The sequence below is a fragment of the Caretta caretta genome, chromosome 11, assembly GCF_965140235.1.
Source record: "Caretta caretta isolate rCarCar2 chromosome 11, rCarCar1.hap1, whole genome shotgun sequence".
In the NCBI taxonomy this organism is placed as follows: domain Eukaryota; kingdom Metazoa; phylum Chordata; order Testudines; family Cheloniidae; genus Caretta; species Caretta caretta.
Genome location: NC_134216.1, coordinates 76,349,119 through 76,364,070, shown reverse-complemented (window position 1 = coordinate 76,364,070; position 14,952 = coordinate 76,349,119). Strand labels below are relative to the sequence as shown.

The window sequence follows — 14,952 nt, the reverse complement described above, 5'->3', positions numbered from 1 at the left end:
TGGGGCCAGGCACCCGTCCCTTTTCTCTGTCTTCAGTGAGCGGGGGGCAGGGGGGTCCTTGGGGAAGGAGGTGGAGCAGGACAGGAAGAGGCACAAGAAGAAGGGGCCGCGGGGGAAAAGGCCAAGGGGGGGTGGGGTGCAGGTTTTGGGGGAAGAGGCGGAGGGGGGATGGGAAGAGGCAGAGCAAGAGCAGGGCATCGGGCTAAGAGGCAGAGGGGAGCGGGGTGCAGGTGGGGCCCCCACTTCTCTGGAGCTTCGCTTCCAGCGCTCGAAAGTTGACCACGAGCCCATGGGCCTCCGGCGGGGAGACCCGCCCCACATCCCCGGCGTTTCCCCCCCGCATGGACGGCCTTTTCGGGGAGGCTCAGCCTCCCGTGGCCTTTTATACGGGCTGCCCGTGCTCAGCTCCTTCCACACGCTGGAGAGGAGCAGCACCCAGGGGTGGGGCTGAGCCGGGGGGCGCTGGGTGAGGGGCAGAGGGCTCGGAAGCTGAGACCGCAGGGACACAGCGTGAGGCACCATCCCAGGCATCCCCATGAAAGGAGCAGAACAGGGTTTACCTGGGGTGGGGAGTGTATGGAGAGCGTCTCAGGGTCGGTGGAGATGTATTGCCCTGGTGAGCAAGTGTGGCTAAAACACAGGCCTCGCTGTGAGCAGGATTTGAACCTGCGCAGGGAAACCCGATTGGATTTCGAGTCCAACCCCTTAACCGCTCGGCCCTCACAGCTGTGAGTGACGTGGCCCCCAGTGGCAGTCTCTACTGGAGTGTCTGGAAGCCGAAGGGAGGGAGCTCTCCACCCTCAACGAGCAGCCGTAGCCATGTTGGCAGGAGAAGCTCTCCCAGCACCATAGCACTGTCCACACCAGCGCTTAGGTCCGTGTAACTTGTGTCACTCGGGGGGTGGCTTATTCACTCCCCGAGCCACATACGTTCTACCGACACAAGGGGGAGTGTAGACGCAGCCTTAGCAGAGACGCGATTAAGATCCACTTCCTGGACACTACTGTGCTAATAAACGATGGTCACATAAACACCACCCTATACCGGAAACCTACTGACCGCTGTTCCTACCTACATGCCTCCAGCTTTCACCCTGACCACACCACACGATCCATAGTCTATAGCCAAGCTCTGCGATACAACCGCATTTGCTCCAACCCCTCAGACAGAGACAAACACCTACAAGATCTCTATCAAGCATTCTTACAACTACAATACCCACCTGCAGAAGTGAAGAAACAGATTGACAGAGCCAGAAGAGTACCAAAAAGTCACCTACTACAGGACAGGCCTAACAAAGAAAATAACAGAACGCCACTAGCCATCACCTTCAGCCCCCAACTAAAACCCCTCCAACATTATTCAGGATCTACAACCTATCCTGAAGGATGACCCAACACTCTCACAAATCTTGGGAGACAGGCCAGTCCTTGCCTACAGACAGCCCCCCAACCTGAAGCAAATACTCACCAACAACCACACACCACACAACAGAACCACTAACCCAGAAACCTATCCTTGCAACAAAGCCCGTTGCCAACTGTGCCCACATATCTATTCAGGGGACACCATCACACGGCCTAATCACATCAGCCACACTATCAGAGGCTCGTTCACCTGCACATCCACCAATGTGATATATGCCATCATGTGCCAGCAATGCCCCTCTGCCATGTACATTGGCCAAACTGGACAGCCTCTACGTAAAAGAATAAATGGACACAAATCAGATGTCAAGAATTATAACATTCATAAACCAGTCAGAGAACACTTCAATCTCTCTGGTCACGCGATTACAGACATGAAAGTTGCGATATTAAAACAAAAAAACTTCAAATCCAGACTCCAGCGAGAGACTGTTGAACTGGAATTCATTTGCAAATTGGATACAATTAACTTAGGCTTGAATAGAGACTGGGAGTGGCTAAGTCATTCTGCAAGGTAACCTATTTCCCCTTGTTTTTTCCTACCCCCCCCCCCCCGCCTCAGACTTTCTTGTTAAACCCTGGATTTGTGCTGGAAATGGCCCACCTTGATTATCATACACATTGTAAGGAGAGTGATCACTTTAGATAAGCTATTACCTGCAGGAGAGTGGGGTGGGGAGAGAGAAAACCTTTTGTAGTGGTAAACACCCATTTTTTCATGGTTTGTGTGTATGAAAAGATCTTGTGTACTTTCCACAGTATGCATCCGATGAAATGAGCTGTAGCTCACGAAAGCTTATGCTCAAATAAATTGGTTAGTCTCTAAAGTGCCACAAGTCCTCCTTTTCTTTTTACTGATAAAGTTTGCGGATGATACCAAGATGGGAGGGGTTGCAAGTGCTCTGGAGGATAGGATTAAAATTCAAAATGATCTGCACAAACTGGAGAAATGGTCTGAAGTTAACAGGCTGAAATTCAATAAGGACAAATGCAAAGTACTCTCCTTAGGACAGAACAGTCAGCTGCACACATACAGAGCAGGACGTGACAGCCTAGGAAGGAGTACTGCGGAAGGGGATCTGGGGGTCATAGTGGACCACAAGCTAAATATGAGTCAACAGTGTAACCTTGCAAAAAAAGCGAACCTCATCCTGGGCAGGATTTAGCAGGAGTGTTGTAAGCAAGATACAAGACGTAATTCTTCTGCTCTACTCCATGCTGATGTGGCCTCAGCTAAAGTATTGTGTCTAAGTCGGGGCGCCACATTTCGGGAAGGATGTGGACAAATTGGAGAAGGTCTAGAGGAGAGTAACAAAAATGATTAAAGGTCTAGAACAGGGGTTCTCAACCTTTTTCTTTCTGAGGCCACCCACAACATGCCATTAAAATCTCCAGGGCTCAGTGTGGGAGGGGGAGGCTCTGGGCCGGGGAAAGGGGGGAAAACAAGTTTGCATAGGTATAGTTTGACTTCTGTTTTGGGTGGGCAGGGGCCCGTGAGGCTCAAGCCAGCTCCGACGTCGGGGTCTGGGGAGGGTATGCTACATCCACCCCTGACTCACCTCAGCAGGCCACCCGCCTGTCTGGACTTGGGGGGGGCCTACAACCAAAAATTATAACTCAAAGGTGGGGGGGCTGAGCTCAAAAAGTTTGAGGTGCAGGGAGAGGGATAGCTAGGGGCTGTGTGCAGGGGGGTAGCTCAGGGTGCAGGGAGGGAGGTAGCTAGGGGCTGTGTGTGGGCAGAGGGTAGCTCAGGGTGCAGGGAGGAGGTAGCTAGGGGCTGTGTGCTCTCAGGGCTCCCCTGCGCTCCCTGTACCCTGAGGGCTCTGCCAGCCACAAAGCAGCCAGATCCCCCCGCCCAGGCAGCTCTTACCAGCTGCATGAGCAAAGGGGAGCAGCTTCAACCCCCTGCAGCAGCAGGAGACCAGGCAACGCTGCGGCTGCCTGCTCCATGGCACCAGTCAGAGCAGCAGCTGTCCCAGGCTGCCGGACTCTGGCTTCCCACCTCCGACCTAGCCAGGGGGTGGAGAGAGGAGGTGGTGGAGGGGGGGTGTGGAGCTACCCCAGGACTGCCCTGCTCTTGCACTGTAGTTTGGGAGGGGTGTAACACCCCTGTGTTCCCCCAACTCTGCCCATGGGCTCAGGGCTTCTGTCCCTTGGGGAGCACCGGGGCTCGGGGCTCCAGAATTCAGCCCTGCTGCTCCCGGCTTCAGCCCTGCGGGAGGTGCTGGGGTTCGGGCTTTGGATTTTAGCCACGGGGCCCTGCGGCCCCCCTGAAAGGGTTCATGGACCCCCAGTGGGCCACGAACCCCCTGTTGAGAACCGCTGGTCTAGAAAACATGATCTACGAGAAAAGGTTGAAAGAACTGGGTTTGTTTAGTCTGGAGAAGAGAAGGATGAGAGGGGACATGAGAACAGTTTTCAAGTACATAAAAGGTTGTTAGAAGGAGGAGGGAGAAAAATTGTTCTTGTGAATCTCTGAGGACAGGACAAGAAGCAATGGGCTGAAATTGCAGCGAGGGAGGTTTAGGTCGGACGTTAGGAAAAACTTCCTGCCAGCATAGTTAAGCACTGGAACAAATTACCTAGGGAGGTTGTGGAATCTCTGTCATTGTAGGTTCTTAGCAGGATCGACAGTCACCGCTCAGGGATGGTCTAGATGAGGGGTAGTCAATTATTTTTTGTCAAGGTCCAAATTCTTCATCAATGTACAGTCGGGGCCAGACTGCAGAGAAAATCCTTTTAAAAAATAATAATAACGATAATATGTAAATAAAAAGTTTGTTGGGTCCGTTCAAAAGCGTCTGGCAACCCGGATTTGGCCCGTGGTTCGCCTGTTGACAGCCCCTGGTCTAGATAATACAGGAGAATTACGGAGACCTCGGGAATGGAGGTTGTTCGTAACTTTGCCCAAGCCGTTATGGGCTGCTCCTCAGGGCGGAGTGCTCGGAACGGGGGCTCACACTCTGCAGCGGCTGCCCGGCAAGTTTCTGATTCTCGCCCCCTGACTGCAAGGGTGATGCGTGAGGCACCCGGGGGCGCTTTGGCACCAGTGGGTGCGCAGTGCAGGCCGGGGCCCTTTCAAACGCAGCCGCTCCTCCAGAGCGCGGCAGGCGGGCAGGAGTTCGGGCTCCAGCAGCTGACGCTCTCGGCCAGGTTCCAGCAGCAGCTCAGGGAGCTTCTTTCCTGGACTGAGACTAAGGTTGCAGGCTTGTCCCCCTCCCAGCCAGAGGCGGGAAACAGCCCCTGTGGCTAGTGCCGACCCCAGCACTCCTTCTCGGGAGCTCACAGCTGTGCCTGTGAACCTCAGCGTCTTCACCTGTACGTGGCTGGCCTTCCGCGTGGCAAGTAGTGGGTGGGGGTGGGGACAGGCAGCCCCGATGTGCCGAACTGGACGATGCCATGCCGGCACAGCTCAGTATTTGTTGGGTTTTTTGTTTTTCGTCTCCGCTGCTGCCTGACTGCGTACTTCTGGGGCCACGTGGTGTCTGGCTGACGGGTCCGTCTGTAACTCTGGTGTTCGTATTTTTGAGGTTCTACTGTACTTAGTCCTGCCTTGAGTGCAGGGGACGGGACTAGGACGGTCCTTCCAGTGCTGTGATTCCATGGACAGGACTAATGTGAGTTTTTTAATCTGACTTCCTGCATTACACCAACAATATGATTTTATCCAGTAATTCCCGCAGTGGAGGGAATATTCATCCCTACTATTTAAGAGAACACAAAGGATCCACTGATCAAGTTCCAGATCTCCGCTGTATAGTGGTGTGCAGTGAGCCCCTGTGCAGCTGAGCTTCTTGGCAGTAGGAAGTATGCATCCCCTGTCAGTGCTCCTTAAATGCTACCCCACACCTTTGCAGTCCAAGACTAGGTCTTTTCAGAAAGAATGCTCTACAGCCACCAAGAAGGGGCCAGGCTTTACCTCAGAGCTAGGTTCATACCGAACCCTGCCTCTGTCATAGAATCATAGAATCATAGAATATAAGGGTTGGAAGGGACCCCAGAAGGTCATCTAGTCCAACCCCCTGCTCGAAGCAGGACCAATTCCCAGTTAAATCATCCCAGCCAGGGCTTTGTCAAGCCTGACCTTAAAAACCTCTAAGGAAGGAGATTCTACCACCTCCCTAGGTAACGCATTCCAGTGTTTCACCACCCTCTTAGTGAAAAAGTTTTTCCTAATATCCAATCTAAACCTCCCCCACTGCAGCTTGAGACCATTACTCCTCGTTCTGTCATCTGATACCATTGAGAACAGTCTAGAGCCATCCTCTTTGGAACCCCCTTTCAGGTAGTTGAAAGCAGCTATCAAATCCCCCCTCATTCTTCTCTTCTGCAGGCTAAACAATCCCAGCTCCCTCAGCCTCTCCTCATAACTCATGTGTTCCAGACCCCTAATCATTTTTGTTGCCCTTCGCTGGACTCTCTCCAATTTATCCACATCCTTCTTGAAGTGTGGGGCCCAAAACTGGACACAGTACTCCAGATGAGGCCTCACTAATGTCGAATAGAGGGGAACGATCACGTCCCTCGATCTGCTCGCTATGCCCCTACTTATACATCCCAAAATGCCATTGGCCTTCTTGGCAACAAGGACACACTGCTGACCATATCCAGCTTCTTGTCCACTGTCACCCCTAGGTCCTTTTCCGCAGAACTGCTGCCTAGCCATTCGGTCCCTAGTCTGTAGCTGTGCATTGGGTTCTTCCGTCCTAAGTGCAGGACCCTGCACTTATCCTTATTGAACCTCATCAGATTTCTTTTGGCCCAATCCTCCAATTTGTCTTGGTCCTTCTGTATCCTATCCCTGCCCTCCAGCGTATCTACCACTCCTCCCAGTTTAGTATCATCTGCAAATTTGCTGAGAGTGCAATCCACACCATCCTCCAGATCGTTTATGAAGATATTGAACAAAACCGGCCCCAGGACCGACCCTTGGGGCACTCCACTTGATACCGGCTGCCAACTAGACATGGAGCCATTGATAACTACCCGTTGAGCCCGACAATCTAGCCAGCTTTCTTCCCACCTTGTAGTGCATTCATCCAGCCCATACTTCCTTAACTTGCTGACAAGAATACTGTGGGAGACCGTGTCAAAAGCTTTGCTAAAGTCAAGAAACAATACATCCACTGCTTTCCCTTCATCCACAGAACCAGTAATCTCATCATAGAAGGCGATTAGATTAGTCAGGCATGACCTTCCCTTGGTGAATCCATGCTGGCTGTTCCTGATCACTTTCCTCTCATGCAAGTGCTTCAGGATTGATTCTTTGAGGACCTGCTCCATGATTTTTCCAGGGACTGAAGTGAGGCTGACTGGCCTGTAGTTCCCAGGATCCTCCTTCTTCCCTTTTTTAAAGATTGGCACTACATTAGCCTTTTTCCAGTCATCCGGGACTTCCCCGGTTCGCCACGAGTTTTCAAAGATAATGGCCAATGGCTCTGCAATCACAGCCGCCAGTTCCTTCAGCACTCTCGGATGCAACTCGTCCGGCCCCATGGACTTGTGCACGTCCAGCTTTTCTAAATAGTCCCTAACCACCTCTATCTCCACAGAGGGCTGTCCATCTCTTCCCCATTTTGTGATGCCCAGCGTAGCAGTCTGGGAGCTGACCTTGTTAGTGAAAACAGAGGCAAAAAAAGCATTGAGTACATTAGCTTTTTCCACATCCTCTGTCACTAGTTTGCCTCCCTCATTCAGTAAGGGGCCCACACATTCCTTGGCTTTCTTCTTGTTGCCAACATACCTGAAGAAACCCTTCTTGTTACTCTTGACATCTCTGGCTAGCTGCAGCTCCAGGTGCGATTTGGCCCTCCTGATAACATTCCTACATGCCCGAGCAATATTTTTATACTCTTCCCTGGTCATATGTCCAACCTTCCACTTCTTGTAAGCTTCTTTTTTATGTTTAAGATCCGCTAAGATTTCACCATTAAGCCAAGCTGGTCGCCTGCCATATTTACTATTCTTTCGACTCATCAGGATGGTTTGTCCCTGTAACCTCAACAGGGATTCCTTGAAATACAGCCAGCTCTCCTGGACTCCTTTCCCCTTCAAGTTAGTCCCCCAGGGGATCCTGGCCATCCGTTCCCTGAGGGAGTCGAAGTCTGCTTTCCTGTCAGACATCTTTTACTTCCAAAATCTTCTACTGGACGATTTAGGCATATAAGCATCACTCCTGATCCCTTCCCAGAACCCCACCCCTGAATGCTACATGCACGTAAAGCAAATGTTGACAGATTATCTGTTTTGGTCATGAGCCAGAAACATAGCTAATATTCTGACTCTGCAGCTCTCTCCAGAAAACCATGGCAAGAGAGTTTATTTGTAATGGGAAGAAATAATCTGCATTTTTAAAGTTCTTTGGGACAGTGATAAAAGTCATTTTAGACATGCAAAGTATTATGAACTTGGCACTCTCACACTTCGATGCTTCTGTAGGCTGTACTCATTGCACACACTGAGGGCTCCCGGCTGCCCTCCATTCCCCTCCCCCCCATGTGCCACCCTCCCATCCTCTCTTTTTCACAGATTCCCTGCAGCTGCTCACCCCTCTTTCATGTCACAGGCTCTGTCCCATGTTTCTTCATCTCCCCCAGGCTGGGGCTCTGTGTGCCCTCCGACCTTCCCCTACCACACAGAACTTCTGTATGCCTCCTCTCCCCAGACCAGGGTCCCCTTTTCTCCCCACCATTATTTCTTTTCTTTCTGTCTGAGAGATAAGTCATTGGGGGTGTCACCATTTTAAAATTATTTTGGGAAGATGAATGTTCAGCTTTGTAGTTGAGATTCCTCCAACATGGGAGTGACTGTTGAGTGTAGGACCTCTCTTCGTTCAGCCAGTTATTACTGGACAATGTTGCCTCCCCTAATTATCAAAGCTTTACTACTGAGTCACCTGTCTTTATTGGCAGTAACATTCTAATTAATATTTACTCCATTTAACTGTATGGTGATTGCCCAACCACTGTCTAACTCTTGCTTTGGTATAACTCGATTAAAGGGATGATAAACAATTTATTTCTGAATACTCCCTTGAGCCTGATCATGCAGTCCTTTTGGGAGAGGGATGCAGAGATCCAGCTTTATAAACCAGACTTCTCTGTCTTTTATTCCTGTAACACTAGAAATAATTTTGTTTTTTTAAACAGGAGAATAAACCATCCCTCATTCAGACTGGTCCAGAAGCAACCCTGCAGACCCACCTCCTTGTATTTGAGGCCGAGAAATCCAGAAAAGAAAACCGTGTTGTGTGTTTAGAAATGAGAAAGGAACTCTTTCCGAAGCCTACATTACAAATGAACTTTTAAATTTGAGAAGACAGAATAAAAACTGGTCCCAGTTACCAGGGAAATCATGTCTTGTTTATACTAATCTGGAATATATATGGGGATGGGCATTACATAAAATCAAATTTTGCATACTACAAATCTGTAAAATGCAAAAGGTGTGTTTAATAGAATTTTCTATATCGTTTCATTAATTTTTTTAGATAAAGAAAAAATATTAAAAATCATCAGTATTTTTTTCTGTCTTGGTTTCCTTTAAAGGACACGAAGCTTATTCTTACAGCAGCACTTCACTTAACCCTTAAGTACACTCTGACCTGAGAAACCAGCAGTTAGGAGGTACAATGGCAAAGGTTTTGACAGCATGGAAGTGAGTTTAACTCAGCATTTCTCGCATGCGGCCACCAGGGGCTTTCTGTGCAGGCCTAACAGCCTCCTGGGCAGTGGTGGAGAGGCCAAAGCATCAGCCTCTCCCCTTCCCTCCCTGGTGCTCCTGCATGAGCCACCATGCACCGCCTCTGGAGACAGGTGGGGCACAATGCTGCAGGAGCCAGGTGAGTTCTTGACTCACCTGTGGGGTGGGCAGGGCACGTTGGGGCTTGGGCTTCAGCCCTGGGTGAGAACCTGGCCGCAGGGCTTCAGCTGCACGGCTCGAGCCCCAGGCTCTGACCCAGGCTCCGGCCACGTGACCTTGGCCCTGGGCGCTAACCCCTGGCTGTGCAGCAGCAAGTGCTGGCTCCGGGCTCTGGCACCGACCCCCAGCCCTCACCCCGCTCCCTAACCCCAGCCCCAGCCCCAGCCCCAGGGTAGTGGGTGTTGATCCACAGCTCCAGCTGCTCAGCAGCAGCCGCCACCAACCCTGGGCTCCAGCCGCTCGCTCTGGACCCTGGGGGTGCTGCCTCCCAGCTCCAGCCATATGGCAGCAGGGCTCACCATTCTCCCCGACGCCTCCCCGAACCCCCATTTATCGCCCCAGGCCCCACTGCCTTCCCTGGTTCCACCTCTATCCCCCCCATTGCCCCAGACCCCTGCTGCCTCCCTCTCCAAACCCGGGGCTCCCTGAGAAAAGCGAAACAAAGAAACATGCAAGTATCACTTTTCACAGCACACTGACTAGCTACCTGGGAGGCTGTGAAAAGTGATACTTGGATGTTTGTTAGTATCACTTTTCACAAACTCCCAGCTAGCTACTGAGTGTGCTGCGAAAAGCAATATTCAACATACAAATATAATTTTTCATATTATTTGTGAGTCTGAAAAAACCCTACATAAATAAATTACGAGGATTTGGACACGTGTAGGTGCATATTTATTTGTTTTTCCTACAGTTACGTATTTTAGGGAAAAGTGTCAATGCGGCCACCGGCAAGAATTGGTGGGTCACAGTCCGAGGCCACCAAAAAATGTGTTCGGAGAACCCCTGGTTTAAATGTACTAATAGGCAAAATCCAAACCAGCCACGTCTGCCTGAACCTTTTCAGGCAGGACTTCAGGTATCACCCAAAAGATCTTATTTTTCTTTGGTTCCATGTATACATTTGCTCAGATTTTACTTCTCCATTAAAAATGTAACCAATTCCCAGCTGCCTGGCAAGTGAGAGCTGGCTGAGTTTCCATGGTTCTCCCCGCACCCTTATGGGTGTGCTGCCAAGGGAGCAACACACAGGCCGGCAATGAATCTCAAGTGCCTCTAACTTGCCTAGCTCTTCTCAGCCATTTCTCTTGCTGTGAGCTGCCCTCCTTTTGAGCCCCACCAACTTCCTCACATGCAGGAACAGCAGCAGATTGCCATCTTGGAGCAACAGCTGAGGAAGGCGACTTTTCTGTCAGCACTAGAGTGATCTATTGTATTGTGCTCTTCTTAAATAAGCAGGATACTGTGATCGTCCAGTGAGCGTGTCTCAGCTTTAGTTACGTCAAGTGCTTTAAAAGGGGTGATGCGCTGCACTGCGTGGGCTGAGAAAGATCTCATGTGCTCCCCATCATCAATTCTGAGATTTGCACTGATTGGCATTAAGGCTTTTGGGGTGATGGTTCTATGACTCAAACTCAGTGGCTTTGTTTGGTCTACCAGAGTCTGAGGTTGGTGATCTTCGGGGATGGTACAAGCCTTACCTAAGACATTTAAGCGAGTTAGAATGTGGATGGAAGACGATAGAATGAATGACGTGCGAGTTCCTCCCAGTAACAGGGATAGCCGTCTGCCTCTGAACATAGCTCAATTCTTATTGTGCTTAGCACGCTGGAATATGAATGACTGCTATGGGTGGCTGATAATCTATGAACATCATGTAGTAATTCCTGGTTTTTTAAATTATTGTTTTAGCTGGAGGCATGTATAATGTTTGATCAAATACTGTTCAGGGAGAAAGGTATAAAACCATCCAAGTATTTGCTATGTTTAGAGTAGTCATGTTCTGTGGGATACCTTCTGGAAGAACAGTAGTGTGGTTAAGTAATTCGTGTCACATTCTGTGCTGCACCCCTGCACCGAAAAAAGGATTTTCTGCCGCTTACACTATTTGCGGCTTCATTGGGTGAAAATAAAGAAGCAACAGTGGCCAGGTCTGAGTGTCCCTCCTCTAACAAAAATCTTGAAATAGTTCACTGTAAAATTAAAAACCAACTGTGGCTTGTCTTAAGTAATGGTAAGGTGACGTTTAGAAGGAAGCCTCCAGGTGCATCCTCACCTGTTCGTTGATCCAGCACAACTTCCTATACATTAGACTCTTACGACAGTCAGTAACGCTCTCTCTACCTCCACAATAGAGCTATTTAGAAAACGGGAGTTTGTATTCAGTTTGTATGAATGCTGTAATCTGGAAGGCCCAGATCCACAAAGGTATTTTCGTTCTTGACTTCCATTGGATTTCAGTGGAATTTAGGAGCCTAAATTTTACCTTGGTGGATCTGGGCCTAAGTAACTGCAGTTTGACAAACATGAAAGATTAATAATTTGTGCAAAATAAGAAGTAATTAACAAATGAGGACCATCAGAATCCTTGTCTGAGGACTCCTAAAGCTTCAAAATACTTTAATGTTCTTATGAAATAATTCACATCCACTATCATTTCTTTGCCTGTAGTAAATATATTGTCCTTTTTAGTTGGCACACTGTTCTGATCGTTGTCTGTACAGTAATCTTTTGAGTAATTCAGTTCAGTTAGATGTTATCAGTCACCTGGAGTTTCTTCCTCAGAAGCTGTTATGGCTTTCAAGGCTCTTCTCTTCCTTAATCTTTCTGCATTTGTGATTGTCATAGGATGCAATGGGAAAAATCCAGAAAGACTTGAAAGAAAGATTATTGATATTTATAGCTGGAGTTGCAATATGACTGTTCTAGACGCACAGATTCAAAGGCTAAAAGGGAGCGCTGTGATTATCTCATCTGACATCCTATATAACACATGCTATAGAACTTCCCCAAAATAATTCTTAGCATATATATTTCAGAAAAACATCCAATCTCAAGTTAAATTGTCAGTGATGGAGAATTCACGACAACCCTCGGTCAACTGTTCCAATAGTTCATGAGACTTTTAAGAAGTGAGAGTAATTGTCTGTCTCACCAACCCTCTAGTGGCTTGAAGTGCCTTTTACTGCTGTCTTGGCCAGCTTAGCATCTCCATAAATGAAAAAAGAACAGGAGTACTTGTGACACCTTAGAGACTAACAAATTATAGCTCATCTAAATTAGCCTCTTACAGTTTGTATGGCAACTCCCACCTTTTCATGATTTTCTGTATGTGTAGATAGATCTTCTTACTATATATTCCATTCTATTCATCTGATGAAGTGAGCTGTAGCCCATAAAAGCTTATGCTTAATTGAATTTGTTAGTCTCTAAGGTGCCGCAAGTCCTCCCGTTCTTTTTCCGGATACAGACTAACAAGACTGCTACTCTGAAACATCCCATTTCCTGTGGCCAAAAGAAGGGTGATTGCATATATACATATTCTCAAGGATTCATGCAAAGAAATGAAGAAAGAGTCTTTGGTACTCCAAGTATGCAGAGGATCACCAAGGAAAACCTATTGTCTTTTAAGAGAAATAAGCAAAAATCTTGGGAGACAGGCCAGTCCTTGCCTACAGACAGCCCCGCAACCTGAAGCAAATACTCACCAACAACCACATACCACACAACAGAACCACTAACCCAGGAACTTATCCTTGTAACAAAGCCCGTTCCCAATTGTGCCCACATATCTATTCAGGGGACACCATCACAGGGCCTAATAACATCAGCCACACTATCAGAGGCTCTTTCACCTGCACATCCACCAATGTGATATATGCCATCATGTGCCAGCAATGCCCCTCTGCCATTTACATTGGACAAACTGGACAGTCTCTACGTAAAAGAATAAATGGACACAAATCAGATGTCAAGAATTATAACATTCATAAACCAGTCGGAGAACACTTCAATCTCTCTGGTCACGCAATCACAGACATGAAGGTCGCTATCTTAAAACAAACAAACTTCAAATCCAGACTCCAGCGAGAAACTGCTGAATTGGAATTCATTTGCAAATTGGATACTATTAATTTAGGCTTAAATAGAGACTGGGAGTGGCTAAGTCATTATGCAAGGTAGCCTATTTCCCCTTGTTTTTTCCTACCCCCCCCCCCCAGATGTTCTGGTTTAACTTGGATTTAAACTTGGAGAGTGGTCAGTTTGGATGAGCTATTACCAGCAGGAGAGTGAGTTTGTGTGTGTATGGGGGTGGGGAGGGTGTGAGAAAACCTGGATTTGTGCTGGAAATGGCCCACCTTGATTATCATGCACATTGTAGGGAGAGTGGTCACTTTGGATGAGCTATTACCAGCAGGATAGTGAGTTTGTGTGTGTGGTTTTTGGGAGGAGGGTGAGGGGGTGAGAGAACCTGGATTTGTGCAGGAAATGGCCCAACTTGATTATCATGCACATTGTGTAAAGAGTTGTCACTTTGGATGGGCTATCACCAGCAGGAGAGTGAATTTGTGGGAGGGGGGGGGGTGGAGGGTGAGAAAACCTGGATTTGTGCTGGAAATGGCCCAACCTGATGATCACTTTAGATAAGCTATTACCAGCAGGACAGTGGGGTGGGAGGAGGTATTGTTTCATATTCTCTGTGTGTATATAAAGTCTGCTGCAGTTTCCACGGTATGCATCCGATGAAGTGAGCTGTAGCTCACGAAAGCTCATGCTCAAATAAATTGGTTAGTCTCTAAGGTGCCACAAGTACTCCTTTTCTTTTTGCGAATACAGACTAACACGGCTGTTACTCTGAAGCAAATAGCTGAGATTGGAAAACACACTAAGTTACCTAGAAGTTTTTCAACCGGTTTTGTGACATGTGCTCCACAACCAATCCAGTGTTTGATTCTCTCGATGTTCAAGCCAACAAGCTTTTCATTGTGGCTATTTGGGAGTGGGTCATAGCAGCCCACTTGCTCCAAATACTTGCTGCCCCGTGCTCGCTTGTTATATGCGGCCACTATACGGAAGAAGGGTCTGTTGGCACAACCACCAAGAGCCAATCGGATAGCTACGTGTCCTCCATGATCATTTTTCATAAGGAGATGAGCTGAAGGGAAGATCAACAGGTGTCACAATAGATTTGATTATAAACAGATGCGTATAGACGTCGAGCCAAAAAATTCCAAAGGCCTTAGAGAAAAGCTTGGTTTCATTTAAAAATCAAGAAAACTGCTGTAACCTTCCCTTACGCAGCAACAATAGATTATTCTTCATGATGGAATCGAAGTCTGTACCTTGCCAGGAGATTGAGGTCTTACAGCAATTTATTTACAATAAAGATGACAGATTTGCTCTACCAACCCTTAAGAGAGTTCAGCGGTGAAGGCTGCACATTCTCCACTAACTGTGATTGATTTAGAGGGATGCAGAAACTGGGGTCTGTCAGTACAACATGGTGTGCACGCACCCCTTAACAAGCCCTGTCTGCACTTACCAAGGTGCACCATGATGACCCTTGAAAGCACCTGAAAGAGGAAAAAGACCATGAAGGAATCCCCTGCCACTCCCAAACACAGAACAAGGGGCTAGCCCACTGCAGCTGTGCCGCTGTAAATGCTATAGGGTAGACATAGCCTGAGTTGACAGAGACGAGAACCTGAAAGTTATACACCGGACCCTCGCTAGAACACGCGTCTATATAACACAAATTCTGATAGAACGTGGTTGCGGATCCCAAATTTAGTAACCGTCATTAACTTTCATTGTAACGCGGTC

The 14,952-nt window shown here is 48.3% G+C and overlaps 1 long non-coding RNA gene and 1 other non-coding gene across 2 annotated transcripts; one reads left to right on the top strand and one right to left on the bottom strand.

Moving 5' to 3' along the window:
- Window positions 1-645: 645 nt before the first annotated feature.
- On the bottom strand, window positions 646-727 carry TRNAS-CGA (transfer RNA serine (anticodon CGA)). Its single transcript has one exon. It is a non-coding gene; the product is annotated as a tRNA-Ser (tRNA).
- Window positions 728-4,379: 3,652 nt separating this feature from the next.
- Window positions 4,380-8,949, top strand: LOC142068593 (uncharacterized). The gene is made up of 2 exons (XR_012664474.1): window positions 4,380-5,045; window positions 8,577-8,949. It is a non-coding gene; the product is annotated as an uncharacterized LOC142068593 (long non-coding RNA).
- The last annotated feature ends 6,003 nt before the right edge of the window (window positions 8,950-14,952 follow it).